This window comes from Taurulus bubalis (assembly GCF_910589615.1).
Source record: "Taurulus bubalis genome assembly, chromosome: 3".
Classification (NCBI taxonomy): domain Eukaryota; kingdom Metazoa; phylum Chordata; class Actinopteri; order Perciformes; family Cottidae; genus Taurulus; species Taurulus bubalis.
The window spans coordinates 40,994,986-41,016,444 of NC_136591.1; the positions used below are offsets into that span (position 1 = coordinate 40,994,986).

At 41.4% G+C, this 21,459-nt stretch overlaps 1 long non-coding RNA gene across 1 annotated transcript; it reads left to right on the forward strand.

Annotated features, from left to right (window-relative positions):
- The first annotated feature begins 5,792 nt into the window (after nt 1–5,792).
- On the forward strand, nt 5,793–8,849 carry LOC306734096. Its single transcript, XR_013770962.1, has 4 exons — nt 5,793–5,815; nt 7,948–8,066; nt 8,147–8,274; nt 8,406–8,849. It is a non-coding gene; the product is annotated as an uncharacterized lncRNA (long non-coding RNA).
- Nucleotides 8,850–21,459: the final 12,610 nt, after the last annotated feature.

Sequence of the window (21,459 nt, forward strand, 5' to 3'; positions counted from 1 at the left end):
TTACTTGAAATATATTATATTTTTTATATATATATATATATATATATATTGTTTGAAAACCAAAAAAAGCTAGTATGAAGTCAGTCCCATGTTATCTCAGTCCCTCTCTCATTTTGGTGAAAGGTGTGACGGACAACACTTCTACTCAAAAAAACATTAATAATAAAAAATGTGGTGTTAGATATTTATTTACATGTATCTACCATTGTATTCATATATTCCACTGCTTTTGTGAACCTAAGAGCTTTGGTCAGCCAATGTCCATCACCAAAGCCGATATACCACATGAGTAAAGCTATGTTTTCACAAGAGATGTGAAGAATTTGAGGGCCATATTATCTCTTTACACTTGTGCCTTATGACAATGGTGCCTCATTATACAGAGAGCTGAGATTGTGCAAGTGCCTGGAAAAACGTGAATTTGAGAAAATGATCTGACTTTTATATTATACTATTATTGCACTGTTTATTTATTTTATATTTGAGGTCTGGTTGTTGTTATGCCCCTTTCAGCGAGTCAAAATCCTTCCGTGTGAAGTACTTTAAATGAAAAGCTCACCGCTTGTTGACGCCTAAATGAACCGTTCGGTCCGAACCAGCAGACGCTCTGGTTTTAAAGTCGTAGCAGATCTCCCGTCTCTGACAACCATCACAACCACGTACAAACTGAACTGGCCTCATGCTGTGAAGCGGAACAGTTACTGTATCATGAAAAAGCATTCAAACGTATTATAAGCTTATAGTAGCAGCACTCTGAACTTTCTTGTGATGTCAAACTATTGACTATTAGTTGTAAAAGTATTAATACCACACAGTAAAACTCCTGCATTCAAATGTTGCTTCAGCTGAAGAAGGAAAGAGGAGTTATCAGCTCAGTACTTGAATGTTCTTCACATCTGTTCTCGGGGAGCTTTCAATTCTGATCTGATGCTGAATGGTTTATTGAAGAATGCTTTCCAGATTTGAATTGTGAGTAAAGTCTGAACGTTGCATAACGAGTAACATTTATTAATTCAGAGTTTCCCTCTGAAGTGAACGTGCACAGTGCAACGAGTCGTTGGAGTCGAGTTGCACATTTTGTTCACAAGATTAACTTTGAGTTGTGAGGACTGGGTTTGACCACGGGTGGAGAATTTATCCGGCTGCTTTTGGGAATGTGAAATATATTTGTTTATGGAGAGTTTTGTACATTTATTTTTCACTATTTGTAAATAAATGAAGTGAAAGAAAACTGTTCTCTATATCCATTAATATCCACATGAATCCCACTAATATACATTATGAATGACTGAATGTAAATACTGAAAAATTAGCATATTGTTTGTGCTGTAAGTCGTTTGAGTCTTTTGAAAGTTCTTCTGGACTCTTGAGTTATAAAACACTTCCTATTTGTACCGAAAAGGATGCGAAGCTTCGGGGCTTCGCTTTGAAGAACAGCGACATCTGGTGGCCGACTGGAGTCAAAGCAGCCTTTATCAGTGTGACCGAAGCACCAGAACACCTCAATGTTTCAATGTCACATTTCTGCAGTAAAAGTCAATTAAAACTTTGTGTTCATTCACGGATTAGATGTTGTATACAACCATCATCGATGTTTTACATTGCAATAAAACTAAATGCTGGTTAATAATGCATGGTGAATGTGGCAGTGATTTGTGCAACATTGTATTTTTCACAGATTTTTTACTAGAAATAATATTTTCTCCACTGTGCTGGGCTTCAGGCGGCTCCCTTTCTGGCTGTCAATTTCCCCATTCTTTTACATGGGACAGATGACGCAGGTATGCCAAGATATCTGGATGCCAATTTCAAAAGGTGGGGATAATTTGCCGCTCTTGTCATCCAGTATTTTAGTACATAGTCAATCTACACAACACATGACCTTTGCACTTCCACAACTGTCCAGCGAGGCCCAGAGGTTGTAGTCCTGGTGTTGACTTGAGGCTCCACACTGTCCAGCAATACAATCTTTTAACATTGTAACTAGGGCAATTGCTTTCGACCCTGCCACCCTTTTCTCCTCAGAAAGCTCCACAGTTGCGTGACTGAAAGGACGAAGAACAGCTAGACTGCCGGGTTGCCTCATACTCCTCAGCACTGAAAGGCCGTATGTCTGTGCTGAGTGAGGCCAGAGCTGCACCCAGAGGCGCTCTAGGCTCTTGAAGTCTTTCCAGCTGTGCTGTTCCATCTAGTTTCTACTTCTTGAACTGGCTTGAGTCCACTTATCCTCATACTTGACTGCATGGCACAGAGCTTTTCTTTTGCACTTGTGCTCGACTTAAAACAACCCACAATTTTGAAGGCCCGGATCTCCTCTAACTCGGGGGTTTGTGCTAAAGACTTTTTCACAACAAGGTTCAGTACATGTGCAAGACAATAAATGTGCCTGACCCCTAACTAACTAACCCCGTCCCACTCTGCCATGATGCTCCTTGTAGCATCAGCCAAGGTAGCTGCTGTGTGTGACCCTGAAAACCTCACCATTTACGGGTCCCGGTTTTGGCGTGACCGTACCCTCACTAAATCTGCTGTTTGTATATTGCGTCCCACTCCGAGCCACCACGGGGCGGAACAATGTCTACAGCGGCTCCATTTCCCTCCAACGTGTTTTTGATGGAAGCTAGTCAGCTTGCTATCACGTTAGCTAACGTGTTTGTGTTGTGTATTGTCGTTAAAGTTACGTTATGCTCCGTTACAGTTCAGTCTTGCGTTTAAAAAAACATAACGTGATGAAACGTGCCGTAACGCCCCGGTCTGGTTCAGTTCACTCGTTAACGTTAAACCGGCTCACCGGTGGTTCTGGCTGCAGGTTGTTTTTTTACTCAAAGTAGAATGAAGCAAATCACGTCGTTGGGTTTAGCCAACAACGACCAGATTACATGCAAAGTCAATGCACAGACGCGTAGGTCTGATAATCAACTGATTAATCGATATTTAAAATAATCAATAGTTGCAGCCCTACCCAGAAGTGACCCTTTTTAGTTTTAATACCGTCCCTAACAGAGTCTCTCTCTCTGTCAAGACGATGAAGTCTGTAACGAGTTCACTTCAGGTGAGTGACATCACCTCTGGCCTAGAAACAGTTCAAATATTTGAAGAACATTTGAATTCTCTCCCTTAATATATTAGGACATTCAGAGCTAGAAGGCAGTTGATGATGATGAGAACCACCAAAGATAGTTTGCTTTGGGCACACTAAATATTTAAAGTTGAAGGGTGTGGATGGAAAATAGTATTCAACAGACTAAAGTCTCTAAATTAACGTTTGAATGCTCCGTTGGTTCATGTCGTCTCTGGCCCGACTGGAGCAGTGTTCATGAGTCTGGTGGACCCGCTGCATTTTTGGCACAACCAAACAATTTTACGTTAAAATACTCAACAGATGTTTACTTCATCCCAATTATAAGCAATATAAACAGCATTTATGGTTAATATTTGCCCTTTACCTTTGTTAGATCACATTTATGAATGAATGTGTTATTTGTTTTTTAGTTTTTTTTAAATATTCATTCCTTGATTTTTCTGAGTGGCTCCTCCATCAGGCTTCCCAGTGTAGACTTGTAAATTCGAAGCATACGAGGAAGTGGCATCACAGGCAGCCAGACCTTTATGCAAGAAGAACATTCAATTTAACTATTTTTTTACATGCATATTTCTTCACTTGCTAGCTGCTGACGGGTTGGTCCTGGTGCTCTTCTTCAAAGTCACTGTCAGACTCTGAATTTTCATAAATGTGATCCTCAAGGCCCTCTGAGCAGAGAATCCTTTGGACACACACACACACACACACACACACACACACACACACACACACACACACACACACACACACACACACACACACACTCTCTCTCTCTCACAGCCGGCCCAGTCAGCAGGACAGAGTGGAGGTACACAGGACCTACAATGTCCACACTCTTATGAGTCCCGTGACCCGAACATCCTGTGTGTAATATAAATGTGTAGTGGAGTGTTTTGATATTTGTTCTTCACAGAAAATGAACCAAGGCCAATGAGTCTGAGTTTGAAAAAATAATGACTACTTCACTAAAAATGAAAACGGGTCCCACAGACCCGAACACCACACAAGGGTTAAAGCACTTGTGTTGCCACAGCTTTTCCTTGGGCAACATGATCAAAGTATGCTGATTCAGAATGTGCCATTCGTAGATGGATCCTAATGCCGTGTTCACACCGGACGCGACGCGAATTTGCGGCGCCGCGTCCACCGCGGAAGTTTACTCGCGCGAGTAGAAAGAGGGCGTTCACACCAAACGCGAATTCGCGGCGCGACCAAAGGGGCGTGGCTTAGCTCTGTTGCCTCTGTGAGAGACAAGCGACGAAGCTTTCATTTCCGCTATCGACCATGGAATAAATAACCACTAGTTCTGCTTTATACTTGTTGTGGAAGTCCCAAACATGTCGGAACATGAAACGCCCTCGTGTTTGGGTTCATAACATCATCCGTAGCCGCACACAGCTCGGTGAATTTCACCGACTCCTCCAGGAACTGCGTCTCGCGTATCTCCGTAAAACGATACCGATTATGCCATCCACCATGGAAATAACCACCAGTTCTGCTTTGTACTTTTTGTGTAAACTCCACATATGTCGGAACATCAAACTCCATGGTGTCTGGGTTCATAATATTATCTGTAGTCCCACAACAGCGTCTCAATGAAGCCGCTGTCAGCGCTGGTTCAGGCGCAGCAGCAGCAGGTTCATTCAGAAACGGGGAGACGGCGGTGGTGACGGGCGGAGCTTCTCAACGCTGATTCTCAACGCTGATTGGCTGCCGCAACTTTGCGTCACGCGATTTCTCCGCCGGAGTTGGGAGAATTCAACTCACGCGAATTCGCGCCGCGTCCTTCGCTTCGTTCGCCCCAGGTCAAACGTTCTGTTCGCGCCGCCTCCAACGCGTCTATCTCGCCGCAAATTCGCCAATTCGCGCCGCAGCGCGTCTGTGGATTGACTTTACATGTAAACTGGTCGCGCCGCAAATTCGTGTCGCGTCCGGTGTGAACACGGCATAACACACACACACACACACACACACACACACACACACACACACACACACACACACACACACACACACACACACACACACACTTCAACTATACATATTTAGTGTGCCCAAAGCAAACTATCTTTGGTGGTTCTCATCATCATGAACTGCCTTCTAGCTCTGAATGTCCTAATATATTAAGGGAGAGAATTTAAATGGTCATTAAACATTTTAACAGTTTCCAGGCCAGAGGCAAAGTAACTCACCTGAAGTGAACTCGTTACAGACTTCATCGTCTTAACAGAGAGAGAGACTCTGTTAGGGACGGTATTAAAACTAAAAAGGGTCACTTCTGGGTCAGGGAGTTGGAAAAGACCCAAACTGGGCTGAGCTGAGTTTAGACTGAATTAGGTCTGAAATAAATAAGCAAACAAGCAAAGAAACTAAACAAACGCATTTACATTACTTATTTATTTTATGCTGCCAGTGTAATCAGAGAATGTTGTTGCTGAAAACACACTGAAAGTGACAGTTTGGATATTTTGACATCAGTCACTGGGGATACAACAGAACCTCAACTCAGCTGAAGAGAGTTTCAGCTGAATGTTGTTCTCACGCCTTAAACAAGAGTCTGTCTCTCAGAGACATGGGAATACTTTATTACTGTTTGTTCTGATAATCACATGGTAATGATCCATTTGGGCACATTGGCAGAACATACACAGGGCATGAGAGTTGAGTATAAGAGAGAAGAAGATCCACCTGACAGTCAGACAGACGAGCAGCAGAAACCAGAACACATCTGTGGTGAGCTTCTTTCTCTTTGTTTTAGGATATCAGGACAGCAATCTGACAGGTGCTTGACAAGTGGATCCTCTCCCTGTTTTAAGGGATTTTGTGCTAAAGAATACCATAACATGTTAATCAGTGAGCTTTGAGATGCATGTAGGCAGAATTGTGTTAACCTTTTATACTTAAACAGAGGTTAATGACTAAATGTGTCCAGTCTACTGCTGGCAGTAGCTGCACATCTAACTCTCAGAATGTCAAACTAGTCTTTTCACAAGGACAGGGTTTTTAGGAGACAAAGATATATACATATATATATATATTATATATATATGTATATATATATATATATATATATATATATATATATATGTATTATATATATACATATATATATTATATATATTATATATATATATATATATATATATATAATACATATAGAGTTACAGTGGTAACACTATCATAATTCCACACTATTTAGAATTAGTAAAGTATGAGTAAACACTTAATTCATCATTCATAAAGCATTGTTCCAACATGAACACTCATTAGTATGCAATTCATAAACACAGTTATAAATGTTTTATTCTTGATTGATCAGCTTGAATATTCTGATTCATGATTGGGTTTTTATACTTTATAAATGATGGATTCCCCATTTGTAAATGAAGTAATGTATTTTACAAACCAATTACTAAGGGCTTATATATGATGCACTAATGGTTAACATGTACTTTATAAACTTGTTTTTATACTAAAATTCATGATTAATTCATGTCGTTAGTTAAGTATGAGTTAAGTATTTTGTGTGAGTATGTTTCATAGTTTGCTGGCACTTACACAGTATTGATAATGGCTATCTAGTCATAGCTAGCTAGCTGTGACTAGATATCTAGCAAGCTCATCACTAACTAGAGGTCCAGACAGCACGCACCACATCAGTTATGAGGAGACCAATCCAGGTGATAGCTGGTAAACTGTGTTTATGAATTACATACTAATGAGTTTCTAAAGAGTGTTCATGTTGGAACAATGCTTTATAGATTATGAATGAAGTGTTTACTCATGCTTTACTAACGCTTAATAGCATTTAGTTACTATAAAAGGTTACCGTTACAGTAACATGCATAGTGTTTGATGCTGCTCCTTCTGAATAATATTTCTTAGTTTAACGCAATCTCATACAACGGTTCGTATGATATCTTATGAAATTGTACTCACATGTATTGGGGTTTTCCGACAAAGTCCAGCAACATGTGTCAATTTCCGCTCATTAAATGCAGTCAACAGTCTGTTGAAAATAAACTTTCATCTTGACAGGAAATGTGTTTTGAGCTAAAATAACTACAGAAGTGCCAATACTTAACTAATTAAATTACGTGAAAAATAAATCAACATTGACTTCTCGTTTCACACGGGGCTCAGAAAACAGGCTCCTGGGTGAAATATTATTTTTAATTTGACCCATACACATCCCATTCTTTCCACCATGTTTGAGTTCTTGCAGTCTTTATACTTCCTCTTTCTTGATTAGATGGATTACATGCAAATATTGTAGGACGCCAACATTTGTGTTGGTATAAATACGAACGCTGCATGAGTAGAGCCTTTCTCGTGGAAGCATCCAGAGACTGAACAACAGAGGTCCAAGAATTGATCCCTGAGGGCCTCCACATACTTTATCAGCCTTTCTGGAGATAAAGTCCTCAAGAGACAAAGAGAAATAATGCTGCTTCAGTTAAGATACAAACCAAAATAGCATTGAGACACATTTCTCAAGCGTTTGAACGCTTTTATTTTACTGTTATTATCTATGTCAAACTAACAACCAATCAACACGTTATATCTTGTTTGTTTATTCCTAAAAAAATGAGGTGGGAAAACAACGTTTTGTGGTTATATGACAGTTATGACCATTTCCTTAAGTCTTGTTGTCATCATGAGCAGAGACCAGAAAATAGTCTAAACATAGTGAACACACCTAAAACAACCCCACTGAGTAGTATCAATCTTCTTATCTCACTCTCGGAGAGAAAGCAAATAAGCATATTTTCCAAAAAAATATCTTCATTTTAGAGGTGAACTACAGTAATAAAATCCACATTAAGCGTTCATTCTTTTCTACATTCAAACTGTCGCATGTCCAGGTCGTATTCCAGCTGAGGAGCACTAAGAGTTATCGAGGTCTGAGTCATGCGTCCATCTGTGGTCACTGCTGTCCTGCTGTTGGTGGGCATCATCAACACTGTGACAGCAATAAGCCCCGGTAAGTACACGACCATCAGCACAATATTATCAAACTAAAACCCAAGAAACTTGGTCATTAAAGCACTTGTGTTTTCACAGATGAGCGTTGGAAATTATGTTCAGTGCATGTTGCTAAGTACTGTGATTATAAAAATCTATGGATCAGCTTTGATGGGACTCGCTGTGTGAAATGGATGAGGGATGAAAAAACGTTCAAGGATGCAGAGGTGATAAAACACACACACACACACACACAGGATGCAGGGAAAAGAAGATGAATTCATCCTTTTCATGTCTTATATGTTCTGATAAAGTTCTGGTGAAGACTAACACTCTTTCACATTTCTGTTGGTTTCAGGCTCACTGCCAGTCTTTGGATAGTGAATCAATACAATCAATGAAGATGAGATGAACACGCTGTGGCATCACAAGGGGACAGGTAGTGGATGGGCGCTACAAAATGGCCGCTAGGGCAAGAACTACATCTCCCAGCCTGCCTCACCGCTCACCCAGCTGCAGCTGCTTAAGGCACCTGGTTGAGGCAGGGCTGGAGGACTTAAGAGAGAGCACCTGGGAAGGAGAACGGACAGGCGGAAGGTGAACCCACAAGCCCCGGGAAGAGGACGACAAAGGAGAGGACCTCGTAGCCTGGATTCACCAGTGTTGAGTTTTGTTTTGTTGATTACCCATTGTCTCCTCCGGGATGTGTTATGTTTTCGAACTGGACCTTTTTTCTTGATACTTTGTTGTTTGGACAATACCTTGCTGGTGGGATGGGAAAATAAACCTTTACTTTTTGTTAAACACCCTCTGACGTGCCTGTGTCCAGCTCTCCTTTAGCACTGCCCCAGGCTAGCCTGTCGCTAGGACAGGCTAGCCTGTCAGGCTAGCCTGTCCTAGCGACAGCCCGTGACACTACAACGAGAAATGTGTGAGATTGCATATTCAACTTGACTCTCCCCGACCTTTTTGGATTGGAGCCCAAAGATCCGGGGTAAGCATTGAACGCCTCATTGTGGTCAGAGATCAGACAGATTGGTCAGTGAACTCAAAGACCCTGATGGACGATACATGGAGCAGAATGTGTCTCATGTCATCACTGATCCTCACCTTCTGTTCTTCAGGATGGGTTCAAGTTCACGGATGGAACCGAATTCAAGTTCACTAATTGGGCTCCTAACCAACCAGACAATGATGGAGGACGAGAGGGCTGCGTGGAGGAAAATGCTCTGGGTAAGGGAACATGATTACATAAAAGTAACTTTTTAATATGAAAAACTGTCTTTAAACAAGACACACAAACGGATCAGTTCTTAAATAACACTGAGAGATTTAAGAGAAGTTGTCAAAATATTTAAACAAAATGTGTTATGTGTTTGCTGATTTTCATGATGTGGAATTCTACTTTTTTTTTTTTTTTTTTTTTTTAACACTATTGGGACATTATTGTGAAGGAAAGTAGCCCAAAAACTGTTTATTAAGTGTGGTCATGTCATAGAAGACAAATCATGAATAAATTACTTAAAACATTTGTTCTTATAAAGTAATTTTGGGGCATTGATGACACGGATCACTTATCGTGCACCGACTCCTGATCATGTGACTTTCATCCAGTTGAAACGATCACTTTAACACATACATGTTCCTTCATGAGGTCCATTATCTGTCTGCTCACAAGCATAAATGTAAATATATAATCTGTTTTCTTTCTTCCAGGCTGGGGAATGTGGAACGATCACCGCTGCTCAGAGAAGAAGACCTTTGTGTGCGCGAAGAAAAAGTGATCATCAACAGCGGATGTTTGCTTTCATGTTTTCAATCGGTGTGGACATGGACAGCTGAGCTGCAGGAGGACCAGTCTGCTTCATGACAACCTGCAAACACAAGCTCTTACATTTACTGCAGTAATAAACGCTTCAGCATTCATGTTCAGGTCTTGTTTCATTTGCTCTGCTGCTTCCTGCGGTTCTCTTTACACTGACTTCCTGTGTCTCTGGTTAGTTTACAGCTTCACTTTGTTCTCCAGACTGGACACACGTTCATCCTCACCAGCAGTAGGACCTCCACTCTACAACGTCAGAGAGGAAACTCTCGTTCTTCTTCCCATCAGCTGGTCTGCTCCTCCCTCTCCTCTCTGTCTCCTCAACAGGATCCTTTGTAGTGAATGTGACACAGAGATCCTACCAGGCAGAGGAGAACCACGACGTCACTCTGGAATGGAGGTTCCCCATCAGAACAGATGGTTCCCTCAGCTCCATTTACGTCGTCTGTAAACTGTTAACAGTTCTAAGACCCTTGGTCCTGTTTCATCTTCGTGAAGTCGTCGAGGTCTCAGAGTCTCAGGATGAACGCTTTGCAGGACGAGTCCAGGTGGACAAAGACGCCCTGAGAAGAGGACGACTCAGACTCCAGGTGTCCAGACTCAGGACTGATGACTCGGGTGCTTACCTGTGTAGAGTGAACGCCGGTGATGATTTCGGTTCTAAGGAATGTCACCTCAAAGTCACAGGTGAGAAGTTTGGCATCAGGATCGTTTCATCAGATTTCCTGGAGAACAAATAATGTGATCACTGGACTTCAGTCGTTATATTCCCTTCTTACAGGATCCGTGAAACGTGGTTCAGTTGAGTCTGTTGTGGACTTTTAGTTGTTCTTTAGTGAATGACTTGTTTGTTCTCTTTACAGCAGCGAGGGATCGGACCAAACCTGAGACACCAAGCACAACAAGTGGAGGAGGAGATCCTTCCCAGAGAGGAAGGGCATCACAACTAGAGAGTTGGGGACGGATCATCCTCTACTGTGTTCTGATGCTAGTAATAACTCTGCTGGGTGTTTGTGATGGTTTATATTGCTGTCCTCGTAGAACAGTAGATATACAGTTTGTTCTGATTGCTTAGGCACTATCTTTGAAACTATAGGCTATTGTTGCAGAACTCTACACACTAACCTTACACCAAACCAGCAAAACATTATATATCTCTTGCAAAAGCAAACAATTCTTGCAAAACTCTTCAAACTCTTTGAAAAACATTTGTTTTTGCGTCAATACAAACATCATTTGAATAAGCACACAAAGCACCAACTACGCACTGATGGTATAAATGAAGAACACTTGTGGCTTTTGCTTTTTCTGTGTAGTAAACACACACACAGGTATCCAAATGCATACAAATGAGAAAAGTTTAATTTTTGTTCCTAACACTCAAACAACAAACAAAAGCGCAGTAGAAGAAAACAATAACATTTGTGTTAGAAAATAAAAGAGCAGAAAAAATTAGGCAAAATCTCGCCTTCTTTGTGGGTCTGGCCAAAAGACTTCATCCACAGTCGCTCTGATCTCATCAGTTATTGTGTTCCTGACTCCTCTTCCCCGTCCTCTTATCCTTCACCTCCTCCTCCTTCTCCTCTTACTTCTTCTCGTCCTCCTCTAATTCTCACCCCTCTTGCTCTCTGTCCAATATTGGCCTCCATTGTTGTCCAAACCAAATGTTTACCTGTGGCCTATTTCTAATGCTCAAGCTCTGATTTGTAAGTGAACTCATGATCTAAAAGTGTTTCCACATGTGTCAATGTGGAAAAGCAATTGGCAAAATAGTGTAGCAATGTAGAGACCAATGTTTACAGTTTTGCTAGAAGTGTGTTATAAAATGATAAACTGTAAAGCAGAGAAGGTGCATTCAGTTTGGCTCACTTGGTAAATGCATTGGCTAAAAGTGTTAATGGTTTCAGAAGTCGTGCTTCAAGAATCACTGTTAGTGTTGAAGCATTCAGAAAAAACTGTAAAGATTCCCTCTATATACGAACAGATTAAACGTGTGTCTCATAGGTCAGCGGCCCAAAGGAGCGTCTGATGTTGTGGTTGTGAGGACCTGATGTGTGAATGAGCTGCTCAGCCTCAGCTGGTCGTAGCGTGACAGAGGTTATCTACGGGTTTCATTGAAACACCAATGTGAAGCATGAATGTCTCGTACACTCTCAACTTTGATCTTTTAGTAAATTTTTGTCTGTTCCAGCGAGCAATTTTTTACTGTCATTGTTTCTTTGTACATGTGTTTTACAAAGAAAAGCTCACCACTTGGTAATTCCTACTAAATGAACCGTTATATTGATTTAACCCTCAAACTGTTTAGTTTTAAACTCGTAGCAGCTCTCATATCTCTGACAACCATTACAACTCGTTTAGTTTCCTGGATAAACTGAACTCATGTTGTGAATCTGAACGGTTACTTTGTCCCTCAGATGAAGACGAGCAGCTTCATCACAGCTGACGTTGTTTAACAAGTCCTTCTTCTCCGACCGGTAAATGGTTTGGACGTCTGAATATAAATACATATACACGATTTATTTAATTCAATTAGGGGGGTTTCTCACTGAGAAGCTATTTATTTATGTATGGTGGTGGTTACAGAAATAACCCTGGTACAACGCTCTTCAGCTAATTGTTTTTGACCTCAATAAAGGTTTTGATCAAGAACAAAAAAAAGATTGTCTCGAAGTGTTTTTAAAGAGAACTGGTTGCATCTCCATTCCACAATTTGTTGTTTAACATTTAAAAGCGCAAAACAAAATACAGTTTAGCTTTAAGTTCATTAATAGTTCATAATTAATAATACTCTCATTCTAAAAACAGGTTTAATCTGATGAAAGCGTTTGATTGTATTAAACCCATCAACTGTACAAAGAAGTCATCAAGTTGTTGCCTTTCTTCTCCACTAGGTGACGCTAACAGCCTGTTGGTTTTAAGGTGGAGATGTTCTGTGTTCAGACTGAAAGAACTCGGTTTACTTTTAAACTTAAACTAGAGTTGTGTGATGACGACACAAACGACTCTTACAACTTAATTAGTCATTGAAGTAATCGATGCATTGCGTCATTGTTTCACACGAACAGTAAAGGAAACTTCGTGTTGCTGTTTAAGCATCAAAACACCAAAACTGACATTAAACCACATTAAATGGGTTTATTGATGAGTATTGATCAGGAACATAATGGTCCAAAGCTTTCACCTTTGTTTGCACACACTGACGTCATCATTTATAGAGAAACTGCAGTGATGAATATTGTTAACGTAACAATATTTTAATTGTGCATATAAGCCAGTGGGTTAGGGAGTGTAAACACAAACAGGACCTTTTGGTCCTTAAAGGTTTGTAGATACTCAAGTGATTTGTCTCCCTCAGAATTCTCTGGCCTCAGATCAGCTTTGGCTGAACTATAGTTATGCATATTGTCCCAGCTGATGTTGCTTTTCAGGTCAGGACAAGAAACCTTACGTGACCTTAAATCTGATTGGCCTCCTCACTCTTCCTAGACTGTGATTGGCTCATGCACGCTCAGAGGCGGGACCTAAGCTTTAACCAACTGTAAGTTGTGATTATTACTCGCAGCTGCTTGAAACCCCAATAGTTCTCAACACTCCGGTCCCGTGGATACTGCCTTGAGTCTTGGATTAAATCTTTCAAGTCCTTCTTTCTACAAGTTAATGTACGAGTATAATCACATCCATCCCTGCCTTCATGTGTTCTTTCTGCCCAAACAGCAGCACTGAAGGGAAAACAGAGCAAATAAAAGAGTTCTTCAAAGGTGAAATAGCCTTTAAATATTTAGTAGCAACAGTTCATGGGGCCTCTTCTAGTCAGCTCATGTGTCGCTGCCTCATTGGCTGATATGATGTAGTTGAATGTAAATGATGGGTTGTCTTTTAAGCATGAAAATTATGGCCTCTTACCTAATTTAAATGATGTTAGTATTGTGGTTCATGAGCACCCCGATGACGTGTTGGTCTAAAAATACAGTCTTCTTCAATACAGCATGATGTTCATTTAGTAAATGATGGTCATTTAGAGTCAAACAGACCATAAAGCAGGGGACGCTTTAGGGGCGGGGCTACAAGGTGATTGACAGGTCGACACCATGGCCGCAGTCCAAATATGGTCACTTCCGTTCACTGGTTGCAAAAACACAAGATGGCGACGGCTGAAAGGCCAAACTTGAGGCTTCAAAACCTCAGTTCACAAACCAACGGTTGACGTAATGACAACCTATGTCCACTTCCAAAACAAATGAGGGCTTGTCTGTAGGACTGAATTTGAAGTGGCGGAGACGACGGCCGACTCGTATATTTGTTTGTTTGTTTGTTAGTTGTTGTTAATGTTCTCTTTAAGGAAACTCTATTTAACAGGGCAAGCTGCTGTGGTCCTGAAAAACATCTTTTTTGGATCCACCTCTCCTGGAAATGATGTGAACATTGAAATATGAAGAATGTGTCATCACAGACTTGCTGCAGCTCCGTTTGCTGAGGCGGTAGAGATGGGAATGTGTCGTCATCCCCAGCAGCGAGTTGAGACATGAACGAAGTTTATTCGAGGAAACAGAACAGTTTACTTGATCACTTCTAGACTCTGTAGACGAGCTGCACTGGCTTGCCTCGGGTTATCCACTTTCCAATGAATCTTTTTTTTTTCAATCGTTTGTCTTTAAATCACGTCTCGTCTACGTCAGAGATAGGCGTCGCTTCAGTGTCAGTATAAATTCAGTTTCCTCCTTCCGGTCTGTCTTTAAACGTGGTGAATCATCCGGTGAGTTGCTAAGCTCAAGCTTTCACTTACACAACCCCTACTGACACAACACCTAAAGTACAGCTCCAGCTGTACTTTAGGTGTTGTGTTTAGGGGTTAAGCCGGTTAGCCGCCGCGTGAAGCCGCTAGCAGGACTATTCGACTTGTTGAGGCATAATATTTGAGGAATGTAGTTTGGGCTTTTTACCAGAAAAGGGAGAAGGAAGGAGAGCAGAGGAATTAGTCTTTCCTGTATCCCTGCTGTTGATTCAGCTCATGTTAGCATGACATATTAGCACGTAGCATGTTAGCTCCTCATGTCGCTGTGAGCCGCCTCGTGTCACTATCAGGTCTGCACGGTTGGGATGGTGATTTGCTAGCCCAATGACATTAGGAGTTTAGCTTCTTTAGAAGCAGTCAGTAGGATCTGTCGGTTGCGATGTGAAAGACAATATTAAAAGTCAACCCCTCCTCCACGGTGCTTGCCAGCGAGATAAAGATTCACTGTCTTCTTGGTAAAAGCTTGAAAGAAAGCATGTGAAGCCAGGCTTCTGTTTTTTTATTCGTGAAGAAAGAAACTCTGTGAGCTTTTGTCTGATGTCTGTTTCCTCTGACAGGGAGAAGATGAACCTCAGCATCCAGCTCCTCTTCGTTCTGATCTGCTGTGTCTCTGGTTAGTTTACAGCTTCACTTTGGCATCCACAGAAACAAAAGATGAAATAACAACAAATGACAAGCCTCATGTTGCATAACATTAGCTAACTAACATTAACATACAGTGGTAGAAGTGCTTAGATCAGATACTCAAAGGAACAGTGTGAAGCATTTACGGGGAAATAGACAGTAAATAGAATGTTGATAACTGTTTTCTTTAGTGTTTAATCACTGGGAAATCAAATTGTTGTGATTTTGTTACCTTTAAATGAGCCAACAAAAGGAATCGACCCAGACAAACAAAATCAACCTGCTTTGGCTTCTCAACCCTGGTCTGAAAACACAAGGGAACACCATGGTTTTGGTCTCCAGGGCCGTATAACTGCCCTCTGTTGGTCTTCAGGAGCTGCAGCATTTTTTTTTAACTCTTCTGCTCTGTTGCCAACTCACCCACCCTCTTGCTTCTGCACTCCCTTCCCACTACACACACACTGGCTCTGCTATTCTCTAATATCCTCTAGTACTCTTTCAACAACTGGCTGTGGGCTGGGCCAGAACAAACTGGACCTTTAAGTGAAAGTAACAATACAGTGTAAAGTTCTGCATGCAAAATATTGTTCAGTATTAGCACCACAATATTCTTAAAAGTAAAAGTATAGAGAATAGTATATATTATAATCGTTGATACACTTCATTTATTCAACAAGTGAAAAGTGTACACGGCAAAATCGGAAGGGTTAAAATCAACACTATGCGAGTGTTTATATAATCCACTCGGGTTCAGAGTTCAATTTACACTTTGGATAGTGATAAATATCTAACACTCACAGTGTTGTCCTATGACACATGAAAGTGTATTTTTAACACTAAATTGTGTATTCGTGTTAACATTAGTTTAAGGGTGTTAACCCTAAAGACGTATCAGTGAACTACAACAAAACATTGAAACACATTTTTCCATTTATTCAGACAATACATTCCAAGCACCATGGCACAACTTAACTACATACATATACAGCGGATAAAATAAGTATTGAACACATCACCATTTTTCTCATAAATATATTTCTAAAGGTGCTATTGACATGACATAACAACCCAAGTAATCCATGCATACAAAGAAAACCAAACAAATACGTTCAGAAATTAAGTTACGTGTAATAAAATGGAATGGCATGTGAAAAGTATTGAACAAAAATAATTTATTTAATACTCCTTTGTTGGTAACAACGGCTTCAAGACGTCACCTGTATGAGAAACTAGTCTCATGCATTGGGGAACGTAAGCTTCAAGATTTGAAGACTGTTTGTGTGGAATAATGAGCCAAAATCACAGCTGAGCAATGCATGAGACTAGTTTCTCATACTGGAGGCGTCTTGAACCAACAAAGACTTTGGTATCAAGTATTAAATACATTTCAGTCAACTTTTTCCCTGTGTCATTCCATTTTATTACACAACTTACATTTCTGAACGCATTTGTTTGGTTTTCTTTGTATGTATGAATTACTTGGGTTGTTTGTATCAGACAATATTTTCACGGACCGGCCTTCACGGTGTGGCATAATAAACATGATGTAATAAAATGATACGACCGGCATAAAAAGCCCGCAGCTCTGGTCGTGGTGGTGGACTAGCCATCATGCACCGGGCTGAACTAAAACTGTCCCCTCTGCCAATGCCTGATCTTTCTCCTATGGAATGCATTGCCTTCAAATGCAAATCTCCTTGCTCCATGACAGTGCTTCTCATATACCGTCCTCCAAAACCAAACCCATCTTTTCTACCTGAGATAAGTGATCTCATCACCTCACTCTGCACTATGTCAACTAATATTGCCATTGTTGGTGATTTAAATATCCATGTCGACAACCCCTCCTGCCAGTTTGCAGCAGATTTCCTGGGTGTGCTTGAGGGTCTTGGCCTGCAGCAGCATGTTGAGGTTCCTACGCACACCAAGGGGCCACTCTGGATCTGGTTATCACTGACTCTGCTTCCATCAGTAACCTACAGGTTTAGGATCTAGGTGTGTCCGACCACAATGTGGTCTCAGTGGCCATGACTTTCATGCTACCTACCATTAGTCCTAAGCGTCAAATGTCTTTTCGGAACTGGAAAAACATTGACCCAGACACTATGACCATGGATCTCCAGCTCATCACCTGCCCAGCCTCTGCATCAATGGATGAATAAGTGGAGCACTATTATACATCCTTGAGCAGTGTTTTTGATTTCCATGCCCCTGTCAAGTCACATGAGGTCAACTTCTCACGCTCCGCTCCCTGGTTCACACATGAGCTGCGGAAAATAAAAACAGCTGGGCGTGCCCTAGAACGACGCTGCAGACACTCTGGGCTCACTGTCCATAAACTGGCCTTCCGTGAGCATCAAAGGGCATCAAAGGGCCTACTCCAACTCCCTTAAGGATGCTCGCTCACGGTTCTATTCCAGCGTAATCAATAAAAATCATGGCAACTCTAAACAGCTTTTTTCTACAATAAATCATCTCCTGAAGCCACAACAATCCTCTTCAACTGAGGCTACAGAGGAGCAATGCAACAGCTTCATTGACTTCTTCAGAACAAAGGTCAACAACATCCGCTCTACGATGTCCAGCTCTCCATCTCTGCTTCCCTCTGACACCAACACCTTGTCTGCGAGTGTGCTGTCTCCTCTAGATCTCACTGAGGTTCAGGAGAGCCATGTTGAGAAAATCCTCAGAAATATGAAATCCTGTACCTGTACCCTGGACCCCATTCCCACTGCTCTGCTGAAGTCACATATCCCCACTCTCAGTCCTTTCATCACCAAAGTTGTGAACCTTTCCCTTCGCTCTGGCTGTGTCCCACCTGCTCTCAAGGTTGCTGTCATCCGTCCCCTTCTGAAAAAGCCCACCCTGGACCCGGAGGTTCTAGCCAACTACAGGCCTATCTCCAACCTTGCCTTCCTGTCCAAGGTGTTAGAGAAGGTAGTTGCTTCTCAACTTCAAGACCATCTCAAAAACAACAACTTATTTGAAAAATTCCAGTCAGGATTTCGTTCAGCCCACAGCGCTGAAACAGCTTTGCTAAAGGTGACAAATGACCTGCTGATGTCAGTCGATGCAGGATCACCCTCACTCCTCATCCTCTTGGACCTGACAGCTGCATTTGATACCATGGATCACACCATCCTCCTAGAGCGCCTCCACACCACCATTGGACTATCAGACTCTGCATTCCAGTGGTTCCAGTCCTACCTTTCTGGCAGAACTGAATATGTTTCACTGGGATGCAAGTCCAGACGGCTCCCAGTCTCCTGTGGTGTTCCACAAGGGTCGGTGCTCGGACCAATCCTCTTCATCATCTACATGCTCCCCCTCGGCCGTGTCGTCAGCAGACATAGGATGTCCTTCCATTGTTATGCTGATGACACACAGCTTTACATCAAAGCTGCCCCAAGCCCCTCTGCAGCCATGTCATGTGTCACCGCCTGTCTTGGGGAGATAAAGGTGTGGATGAGCAACAACTTCATCCAGCTAAACAGCAGCAAAACTGAAGCCCTCCTTGTTGGCACTCCACACCAGGTTCAGACATCCTCCATAACGCAGCTCACTTTTGACAGAGATAGGCGTCGCTTCAGTGTCAGTATAAATTCAGCTTCCTACGACACTGAACTCTTTTAAGACTGGCCTAAAAACCTTTTCATTCAGGAAGGCATTTTTTACCTTGAGTTAATTTATTGGCAGCTATTACATTCTTTTTTTATTTTTTTATTTTTATGGGTTGCTTTATCTATGTTTTAAATCGGTTTTATTTGTTTTTTACTATGTGTGGCACTCTGGGATGCTTTGAAGGAAGAGTGCGATAAAAATTAAATGCATTATTATTATTATTAAAAACAATTATAACGTGCTTAAAAATAGAGATGGGACGGGGTGATGGGAGACACCCGACGTGTGTTCTTTATAGCCGGTCTACTCCGTTACTTGGACCTTTATGCCTCTTGACATGTGTCAAGACGGCTCAGATGCAAAGACGGATGTATCTGGTCATGTTTCAAAATAAAACATCTTCTTAACTTTATTTCATCAAGAGAACGTCTTTGATCAGATGCAGGCAAATAATTAATTGTTAGTTTATCTGATTCATTGTGAATAAAGAAGTCATGAGAGCACGTTATAATTGTTTTTATGCCGGTCGTATCATTTTATTACGTCATATTTATTATGCCACACCGTGAAGGCCGGTCCGTGAAAATATTGTCTGATACAAAACTGGTCCGTGGTGCAAGGAAGGTTGGTTCACACTGCTCTAGAGGCTCTCATGTTCACCTCGTCTGCTCCTCCCTCTCCTCTCTGTCTCCTCAACAGGATCCCCTGTGGTGAAAGGGACACAGAGATCCTACCAGGCAGAGGAGAACCTCAACGTCACGATAGATTGGAGGTTCTCCAACAGAACAAACAGTTCCCTCAACTCCATTAATGTCTTGTGTGAGATGTTTCATTATGAAACGCACTTGGTCATGTTCGATCTTCAACAAGGCGTTGAGGTCTCAGGGCATCAAAATAAACGGTTTGAAAAACGAGTCCAGGTGGACAAAGACGCCCTGAGAGAAAGACGACTCAGACTCCTGATTTTCAGACTCAGGACTGATGACTCAGGGGTTTACGTGTGTACAGTGAACAGTGAAAAACCTTGGAAGTTTCAGCTCAATGTCTCAGGTGAGTTGATTCAGTAGACGTTTCTCATCAGATTCCCTGGAGAACAAATGATGTGATCACTGTGGACTTGTTCCACTTCCTTCTTACAGGATCTGTGAAACATGTTGCAGTTGAATCTGTTGTGGACTTTTAGTTTTTCTTGTTTAGTGAGATGTTTTTTCTTCTCATGAATGACTTGTTTGTTCTCTTTACAGCAGCGAGGGATCGGACCAAACCTGAGACACCAAGCACAACAAGTGGAGGAGGAGATCCTTCCCAGAGAGGAAGGGCATCACAACTAGAGAGTCAGGGACGGTACGGACTCTACTGTGTTCTGGGAATGATAATATTAGGAAGTCTGTTGGGTGTTTGTTGCTGTTCACTCTTCGTCTATAGAAAAAGATCTAAGATCGCACAGTACATCCCCAAGTTTCCTGATTGTCGTTTCTTCTCTTCCGGACCCTCGAGTGACCCGATGGTTGTTTAGGGCGGCCAAAAGGAAGGCCGTCCCTTACTATTAGCGATGAGTGATGTGCCGTCCGTTCAGTCGCCTGAGGCTGATCCTTCCTTACTGTCGCTTTGAGTTATGTAGTTTAAGTTTAACCTGAAACGTTGAGCCTAAAAAATAATTCCAGTGTTGAAGAGAAACCACGATCATATTGTGGGTTATTTAATAATGATGTCACAATCAGAATTTCAAAACATACCGACGCAAATAATTAATAAATGAGACGAATTCCACCGGTAGAAATCGATCCTGTCCATCACAACCAAAGAGTCGGGGACGGATCAAACTCTATTGTGTTCGGGGAGCAGGAATTCTGTTGGTTGTTTGTTTGGGTTTATGTTACTTTCTGATTTAAAGATTCCCTCTATATACGAACAGATTAAACGTGTGTCTCATGGGTCAGCGGCCCAAAGGAGCGTCTGATGTTGTGGTTGTGAGGACCTGATGTGTGAATGAGCTGCTCAGCCTCAGCTGGTCGTAGCGGCGTGACAGAGGTTATCTACGGGTTTCCTTGAAACACCAATGTGAAGCATGAATGTCTCGTACACTCTCAACTTTTATTTTTAATATATTTTGTCTGTTCAGGGAGCTGTTTTTTTACTGCAATTGTTTCTTTGTATATGTGTTTTCAAGAAAAGCAGAACAGTTACTTTCTCTCGTGAAATTTCAAAAACTCAGAACTTTCTTGTGATGTCAAGCTAATTACGATTAGTTGTAAGAGTATTTGCATTTGTGCACTCTCCTATTGTTTGTTGTTTTTATTTTTATTTACACCTTAATATGCACATACATACTTGCACTTCTACTGTTTAAGTTAAGTTCATTTAATTTAATTCCTAAATTAATACTCTGTTATTCTTTCTTTCATCCAGCTATTTTCTTGTTGTTATTTTTATCTTTATTCTACTAGTATTGTTATTGCATATATCTTTCATCCCTGTTGTTTTTATATCTTATCTTATTTTCGGTGTAAATGGCTGCTAATCGACACAAAATTTCCCCTTGGGGATTAA